Source organism: Aplysia californica, unplaced genomic scaffold (genome assembly GCF_000002075.1).
Source record: "Aplysia californica isolate F4 #8 unplaced genomic scaffold, AplCal3.0 scaffold00002, whole genome shotgun sequence".
NCBI lineage: Eukaryota > Metazoa > Mollusca > Gastropoda > Aplysiida > Aplysiidae > Aplysia > Aplysia californica.
In genome coordinates, this window is record NW_004797272.1 from 381,237 (window position 1) to 390,252 (window position 9,016).

Consider the following 9,016-nt stretch of genomic DNA (forward strand, 5'->3'; position numbering starts at 1 on the left):
ACACTCACACACACTAGAGCACGATCTATAAAGAGCTCTTCACCTATGTCTTCACTATGGCACTTCAAATGGCTCTACAGAAAAAACCCAACCAAGTTGAGTGTAAAAGTGTATGATTTCACAACATCAAAAATGAAAGTAGGCTTATGCTTGGCGCGGAAGTGGATTTAGGTATAAATCCTTGACAAACAAACTGCAAACCCCAAGCGGAGACAGTGTGTCTGATAAATCACGCTTCCAGATTCAGAAGTCTAATATTAATAACAACCACGAACTTGAGTTTAAACAACTATATTATATTCCCAAAACTGAGACGCATGTAAAATCTTAAATCTTAACTTTAATGCGGGGATCGTTTGTGCCTTGTTTCTTCTGGCTTGACTTCAGGATTTCACAGACTGTCAAAACAATTTTTGAAAAACGAAAGAATGCAATATTCCGAGCAGCAGCGAACATTAAAAGCCAAAAACACGAACGTAAACTTCACGGAGACAATAAACTGAGATGCCCACATCAAATCCATGTTTACAGCTATAACAACAGGTTTTCAGTTTCATGGGTTATGATGAAAATTCCGAACACTTTTGCAAAAAAAGGAGAAAGCTTCCAGTTTACTATTCGAGGTTTTCCTAGACAGAGATGCACATGTTATTCCAAATCGATATAATGATATAAATAATAATATGTGAGGCAGCGTGGTGGAATCAGGCTCTCGTCAATTTCTGGGCATGTACAGTTATTGGCTTGTTCACTTGTCTTTATTTGAATGAAAAAAAAATCCATTGATCTTGAATACAAGTGGAGATATTTGCGAAAGAAGGAGGTGGGGGTCACCTGTTTTCAGAGGTAAAATTAGTGAGAAAATGGCCGCCAAAGATAACTATTTCCTTAGCTTTAGAGTCCGTGGTAATTGAAAATTTACATTTTCGTGCCTTTAATCAACGCTTTTCAGAAAAATCCACACAAAATGAGTTCTTTAATGTGCATGAAAGGTGTTGAGCCAAAAAACAAAAATTTGATAAAAATTCACAAACCTGCGGAAAAATGCAAGTTTCTTCACTTTTATTATTTTGACGAGAGCCTGATTCCACCACGCTGCCTCACGTATGTAGATCTAAGCACGAGATGGTATAAAGAGTTGATCGCAAGTACATCATCATGTAGTTCATCACCAAGAAGTACGAGTGGCGAGCAAATCTTCTCAACAAGAAAACTGAAGTTCATGGCCCTGCACAAACATTACCGTACCTTTCTTTTACACAGCGTATGACAAGGATGATCACACAAGTCCAACAGTTTAAATATCTAGGATATATGAGAACATCTGACGCCAAATGTTCCACAGAAATAAAAAGGAGAACTACAATGGCTAAGGCTAGTTTCAATAAAATGAGCCCAATCCTGAAAAATAGAAACATCTCAATGAACACCAAAATGAAAGTCCTGAAATGCTATGTTTGGTCAACCCTTCTATATGGCTTTGAATGCTGGACAATCACTAAAGACAGTGAAAATAAAATAGAAACAACAGAAATGTGGTTTCTTAGGAGACTGCTGAGAGTATCGTAGAAGGAAAAGAAATCAAATGAGGTAGTGCATGATGAAGCCCACGTGGGACGCTCAATCTTAAAAACAATCAGGAAAAGACAAATGCAGTTTTTGGGGCACCTGAATAGACATGCGGGTCTTGAACATCTAGCTCTAACTGGCAAAATTGAGGGCAAGCGAGGCAGGGGTAGGCCCAGAACAACATACTTAGGGAACCTAACAGGGGCGGACTGGGTTTTAAAACCGGCCCGGGCATTTGTCATCCGTACCGGCCTACAAAAGCCTAGTAAAACACGCAAAGCCAACATGTTTCTAAGCCTCCTTACTATTATTATGTCACTATTTAGAGCACAGAAACAGAAGAAAACACCCATGTTGTATTTGTGTGTGCTTGGATGTGTGCATATGTGTGCGCGCATGTTTGTGTGTGTAAGCAACTTTGTAATATACAACATACATATCGTACAACAAAATCAAAACAACATTAGCACAAGAACTCAGCCCAGAACATACCTAAGAGAGTAGATGCCTGCGAAGTTCTTTGCTATTGGCGGCCACAGCATCAATGATGTCTTCATTGTCCAGTTTGGTCAAAATCTCCTTTTCCACTGACATCAGCATAAATGCCTCAAGATGTTCTGGTGTCATTGTGCTTCGCAGACGGGTTTTGATTCTCTTCAGGGCTGAAAACGACCGTTCGCATGCAACCTGCGACACAGGCAGGGTTAGTAGTAGCTTGTAGGCAACCCTAATGCCTTTGTAAGCATCGGTGAAGAGGTTCAACTTGAGTAGCACCTTGTAACAGCAGAGAGGGCAAACCTCATGTAACAGTGGAACTCGAAACATTTTGTGTGCTCAGTTCTCATTCACTGCCTACTCAAGGCGTTCGTCTGCCGATAAGACTCCCGAAAGAACACCGCAATGTCGTTAATCAATGTATAGCAATGCACGGTTCACTACAGCACTTGTTGCCTCCGAAACAACAAGATTCAATACATGAGCGTGGAACCAAACACGGATCTGCATTGTAGCTTTGTTTGAAAGCAGAGTACTGAAACCTCTATGCGTGTTTGCTGCACTGTCAGTTGCGTTCCCAACGCATTGTTTGAGGTCAAGATTCAACCCTTGCATAACTTCCGAAATAATATGCACAAAGCTTCGCCGGTAGTTTCTTCGCACTTCATAATGCTCACCAGTCTTTCTTGAATGTTGCCAGTTTTATCCACATATCGAACGACAATAAAGCATTGGTCCTGAGTCATTATGTCCTGCGTTGTGTCAATTTCCGCAGCAAACATGTCTGTTATTTCTTCCGAAATGAAGCAACGGATCTTATCCCGAATAACCGTGATGATAGAATTCACAGTAGTTTGGGACAAAAAAGTAACAAATGAGCCTCTGCCTTTCGAACTGATTTCCTTCTAATTTTTTGTCTTGCTGTTATGGACTACGCGAGAGAGGTGATCAGCTGTGCATGAATCGTATTTGCGTAGCAACGTAACAATTTCCTGGAAAGTAGCCTACAATGGTCAATTTCTGCATTGTCCAAAGTGCAGGCTGCCTCTTCCGTATTTCCTCTGTAGCTTAGTCCTCTCTTGCTTATGAGTTTAACTACACTGACTTCATCACAATAGTCCTTCGCCAACATGTGAGAAATGCTTGATTGTTTTTTTTATCAACCAGGAATGCTGTTGAATTGCTGATGCAAAGACAAACGTTTATGCTGTTCCATACGAGAATGTACATGCCGCCAGTCTTTCATCACCTCAAGAAACGTGGATGTGTCTGAAGTGGCAAAAAACACCAAGCAGACAGAACAGTGAAGTGCATGGGAGTCTGTGTTGTAAGACAGCCACCATTTGTTAGAACCGTCTTCATGAAAGAAACATCTTTGCACCACTCGATTATCTGTCTTCTGACATGGATGGTAATTCCAAAACAACAACCTTTCTTCTTCTGTGCATGGTTTCTTAAAGTAGGCAATCCTGAAATCTTCACTTCCTGTGGCTTCAAGTTCAGTATGTGCAGTCTGTTCTGTGCTAGCCACGGGCAAAGCTTCTCTTTCACTTGTAGGTTTAATATTTCTCATTTCACCTGATGATGGTCCAGCTTCACCTGCTGATAGACAAGTAGCAGCTGCCAATCCACTACTTTCGCCAACTTGGTCAAAATCCGTTGTTTCAACTGCTGAAAGTCCAGCTGCATGTGCCTTTTGCCACATTTTCACCGATTACAGGTCCCTTTGCATCAGCGCTTTTAAACAGTGCCAACATATTTCGGCATTTTGATGCACTTTCAGACAGTTTCTTTTCCTTTCGTTCGCGTTCCTTCTCCTCATTTCCTTTTCTTCTTTTGTGGTTTGACTTATCCATTACCACTTATCCATCCAGGCCTACAAAGGAAGAAAAAGGAGTGGATCCACTGGTCTTATAAACACAGTAATCTGAAGACAATTATTCAAAACCAAACGGCCCACTTTGTCCTTTCAACACCGGCCATCCTTTTCCCTTCGGCACCGGCCCACTTTGACCCTTCGGCACCGGCCCAGGGGGCATTGCCCAAATGCCCATAGGCCAGTCCGCCCCTGGAACCTAAACAAATGGGTAACAGGGAAAGATCAGGGAAACGTAGCTTTTTTTTTTAGAGCATCCGAGCAAAGGAATGAATGGAAAGCCACGATCGCCGATGTCTGTCGCAGATCTGGCACTGGATGATGATGATGACAAGAATAACTGTTTTGCGCGTTGTTGTTTTTTTTAATGTTCACAAACAATCCCGGCTGAGTAAGCTGTTTAACTTTTCAAAGACAAGCACATCGACACAACAACGATAATCTTGGGAAAAGAGACAGAAACAAGACACAACACGACAGAAGAAATAATATTTCGTTCTTATACTTACTAGCTATTGAAGTGTTTGCATGTGTGTTTGTTTGTTTGTTAGTGTGTGTGTGTGAGAGAGAGAGAGAGAGAGGGAGAGAGAGGGAGAGAGAGAGAGAGAGAGAGAGAGAGAGAGAGAGAGAGAGAGAGAGAGAGAGAGAGAGAGAGAGAGAGAGTCCGTGAGTATGTGCGCGCTCAAATGCTCCGGCAAACATCTCCCCTCATCCATCTCCGTTCTCTCAGGCTCCCAATTTGTCGATCAGCATAAGGTCTGTCCTAGACGCTCAATGTATAAGAGCGTTTTGGGCCTGTCCATTCCAATTCTAGAAAGTCACCCTTTCATCTTTTCTTTAGATTATTATCTGACTCGCCTCTTTCCCTGTGTACTGTGCCCTGCACGATTTCATACGACCAGTTTGAACCCCTCCCCCCAAAAAAAACAAACACAAAAAAACAAACAACAACCCATAAAACATTTTCATACACATGTAGTAGATTTAACCCCACAAAATTCTAAAGCATTTACAGGCTGTTTCACTGTGCCCTGTAGTTTAATTCACATAGGGGTCACAAATCAGTTTCTAAGAGCCGCGTTTGTAAACTAAATAACAGAATTGTGCGTTTGATGGACTGAACCATGATCATTTACGATGAGATGCTGTCGATTCAGAAGATACACAGTGTCTTGAATAGCGCCCCTCGAGAGCATCGATCCCTTCGCTTCAACAGAGTTGCTCAGGGTGAAGAAATCACCGGACAAACCACGCAAAATTATAAAAAACACAAACATAACAATGTAATATTTTATACTTTCCATGTTTCTCTCAAGGCGCCTTCCATCCTCGGCGGAAGTAACCCTCCAACATTGACCTCCACTCTCTTTTTCTACCGGCTGTTTTCAGTTTCAGCATCCTGGTTGTACTTGTCCGCTCTCGGTCATCTTGCCACCTTCTTTTTGGACTTCCTTTTATAATCGTTTTCCTGTTCCTGGTCTCCAACTGCCCATTTATTTTTGACCGTTATCCTCCATTCTACCGACAGGTACCAGCGTATTTGAAATAGGTCCTATCATCGGGGTATGGATTTAAAGATACCGGGTGTCAACCCCCCCCCCCCCTCCGTTATAATAACTTATAAGGTACATGTAATATCTTGGTCAGTTTTGGACCAATTTCAACAAAATTTAGGACAAATAATAAAATGAGGTAAAGGGGATGCCAAATTTATCAGTATAATTACATCATGTATCAAGGTTTTTAAATTAGAATTTTCCAGTAAAAAATAGAGTGAAATGCAAAGCTTTGCAACTTCTAATAACATCAACCATATTATGTATAATTTGTGCATCAAAGAACACATTTATCCATAATTTAAAATTCCAAATAAATTCAAGAAAGTAGAAGGAAATTTAAAATTTAAATGCTCTAGGTGTTGACTATTTCTCTCCGCGCAAGCGCGAATACGCAGCTGGACATTTCGAATAACCGTATGGCATGTTTTGTGGTCGATTCTTTGGACGTCCTGTTCAGCATTGATTTCCAACTTTTCGATTGTTTGTTGGGCATTTTTTGTAGACTGTCAGAAAAAAAATAATGTAATGATAAACCATACAAAGTAAATAATCATGGGGGTATACGTCCGGGGAATGACGTGACTATAAATTTAATTTGCAAGCTTTCAGCTAAGCGTCGTTCCGTAGGCTAAACCTTTCTTGCAGACATACGATGGCCACTCTTGATGGGCAGGGTGAGGCCCCATGCCCTAGGAACAAGGTCCCCTCAACAACATACATTACCCCTTCTCCTTTCTAAACTCCTCTAAATCTTTCTCAGCACAGTGGAGTAGATATCCATCTGATGACAGTTGTGGTTTTACCATCCTCGTCCGGAAAACAGATTACCCGATCACGCTCCTGCACCTGGACGTTTTTAATTTTAATAAGTAGTTTTACACAATTTTGTCTGAATTTGTTAAAACTTGATATTTCCAAACATGTTGAGAGATTTGATTTCTCCTAGGTTCAATTTTATTTATTCAAAGTTCTGTTAAAATTGTGGAGCAAAGATGACCGAGTTATTATTAGGCTACCATTAAAAAGCGAGTCATCTTTTGTAAAAAGACACATTGTACGGCCTACCTGATACTCCTGTTTTGTGTCACAACTCGCACACGTGACCTCCAAATTTTTTTTGCCCTCATCCGAGAAGGCTAGGTGTTTGAGCTTACATACCCTAAGGGCGAAAACATGGAGAAAGCCGATTTCGGAGACTGACTCGGTATAACCACCGGTATAAATATTCCCTTATGATTTCCAACCTAGCTGCCCCACATAGAGCTGGCAGACTGCAGGCGGCTTTAAGCACCGATCGGCGTTGTCGGCTTTATCGGAATCCAAACTACATTCTTATTACGCCAAAAAATTGGGAAGGGCGCCTCGCTGTCAAATCACGACCCAAGTGCTTCCTTGTCGTATCTCCATAAAAAAAAAGACTTCTTCTTCAGCTGACTCTTTTTAATGAACTGTTTTCACTGTTATTAAAAATGGAGAGGCGAAAAGAAAGCACTGAGGTCGCCAACTCTCAATGCCGTCTCGCCGTCGTTTACTTGGGTTCGGCAGTTTGCGTGACGTCCCCCGACTGGACAGGGGACAATGTTAAATGGTCATTTCAGAGGTGGTGCTTCACGTACACAAAAACTACATACATTTTTAAAAATCAGCGTCGTTAAATCAAGGTGGTCATCGAGCAGAATTTCCATTTTAAGCAATATTTTAGGAAATTCATTCCCCCCCCCCCCCCCCCCCCCAATAAAATGCTTCATAAATACCCGCTGTGTTGTGGTGTAATTTTTTTTCTTAGATCTAGATCTAGGCATTAGGCGCTCTCTATGTGGAGTCAAGCAAACACCTACTAGGCTGCGCCTGTCAGCGTCGATCTTCAGCCGCTTAAGTTTCGGCGTTCTCTCTGTTTTCGCCCTAAGATCAGGGGTGTGGCTGAAAGGCAGCAGTAAGAAGAGCCAAGGAGTAGCAGTAAAAAGGCAGCAGAAAGAGTCAGGAGCCTAGAGGAGGGGGTAGAAAGAGGAGACAGTGGAGATGAAAGCAGACGACAGAACATGAATAGAGAGCAGGAAAAAAGTTTAAGAAGGTGAAAGGAGATTCTTTTAGAGAAGAAAATTTTCCATCGATGTCATCAGGATTCACACCTGGGACCTGTTGAATGAAATTGAGAGGCAAACACTGAACCTCTAGATTACGAGAGCCCCTCAATGAAGAGAGACAAGATTTTTATACGCCATAAAAAAAACCCCCAAATAAAACGGTAGCAAAGTAACGGTGTGGAAAGGAAAATTGGAGTAAATTCATAAAATGATTTTGCAGCCCCGTTCTGGACCAGGAAACTTTGACCACTTTTCTGGGCCTGGTGGTAGCAGACCTGCCACTTCCTAAATCCAAAGTAAATTTCATGAGAAGAAAGTGGACATTTCATTTCATTAATACTCAGAGTGTAAGGGTGGAGAAAACTGATATGGTGAGACCTGACAAGTGTTAAAAAAATGCAGAGGAGCTTAGAAGCTTTTTGCATTAACATCAACAAAATTACTAACTAAAGGCTAAAGGACTTAAAAACAGGGCATTTTATTGCAAGAGTGCTCTAGGAGCGTTAATAACAAAGAAATGCACATACCTACATCAATGGTAAAAGTTATTTTTCATATACTAGGTTTTATTATATGTGAGGCATCGAGGTGAAATCAGGCGCTCATCAACATAATGATAAAATGAAATCGAACCCCCCCCCCGCCATTTTTCTGCTGGTTTTGCAAATGTTATCTTTTTTTGTTGTTTTTTTGGCTCAACACATTTAATGTCTATTTAAACTATTTAAACACATTTCTGGTAGATTTTTACTAAAAATGGTCGAGTTAAGGCACAAAAAATGTAAATTTTCACTTTCCAAAGAATTTCAAGCTATGGAAGTCTCTGAACTTTGGCAGCCATTTTCTCACTAATTTTACCTCTGAAACCGGGTGACCTCCACCTCCTTCAATGGCAAATATCACAACTTCTTTTTCAAGATAGAAAGATATTTAAAAAAATCAGAAGCAAGAATAATGAACAAGCTTTCTGATGATACCAACAACTCCACAAGCCTAAAAATTGACAACCGTGCGATTCCACAGCATAGTGGCACATATGTGTCATGACACAGAGGAACCAAGCGCTTGTCATTTCTTGGGCATATGGAGTTATTGATATCATCAGCTTGTCCATTTGTTTTGTTTCGATAAAAATAAATGATCTTCTATCTTGAATAGAAGTTGATTTAACTGCCACAGAAGGAGGTGGGGGGGGGGGGGGTCACCTGATGTCAAAAGCAAAACTAGTGAAACAATAGCCATAAAAGTTTGTAACTTCCAAAGCGTGTCGCTTTGGAAACTGCAAATTTATATTTCTTGTGCCTTTGAATACTTTGATCAATATTTCTCAGTAAAATTTACACAGAAATAATGTTCTTATAATAGACATAGAAGGTGAAGAGCAAAAAAAAAAAAAAAAAAAAGATATTGCCCAACTGGCAGACAAAAAGTCG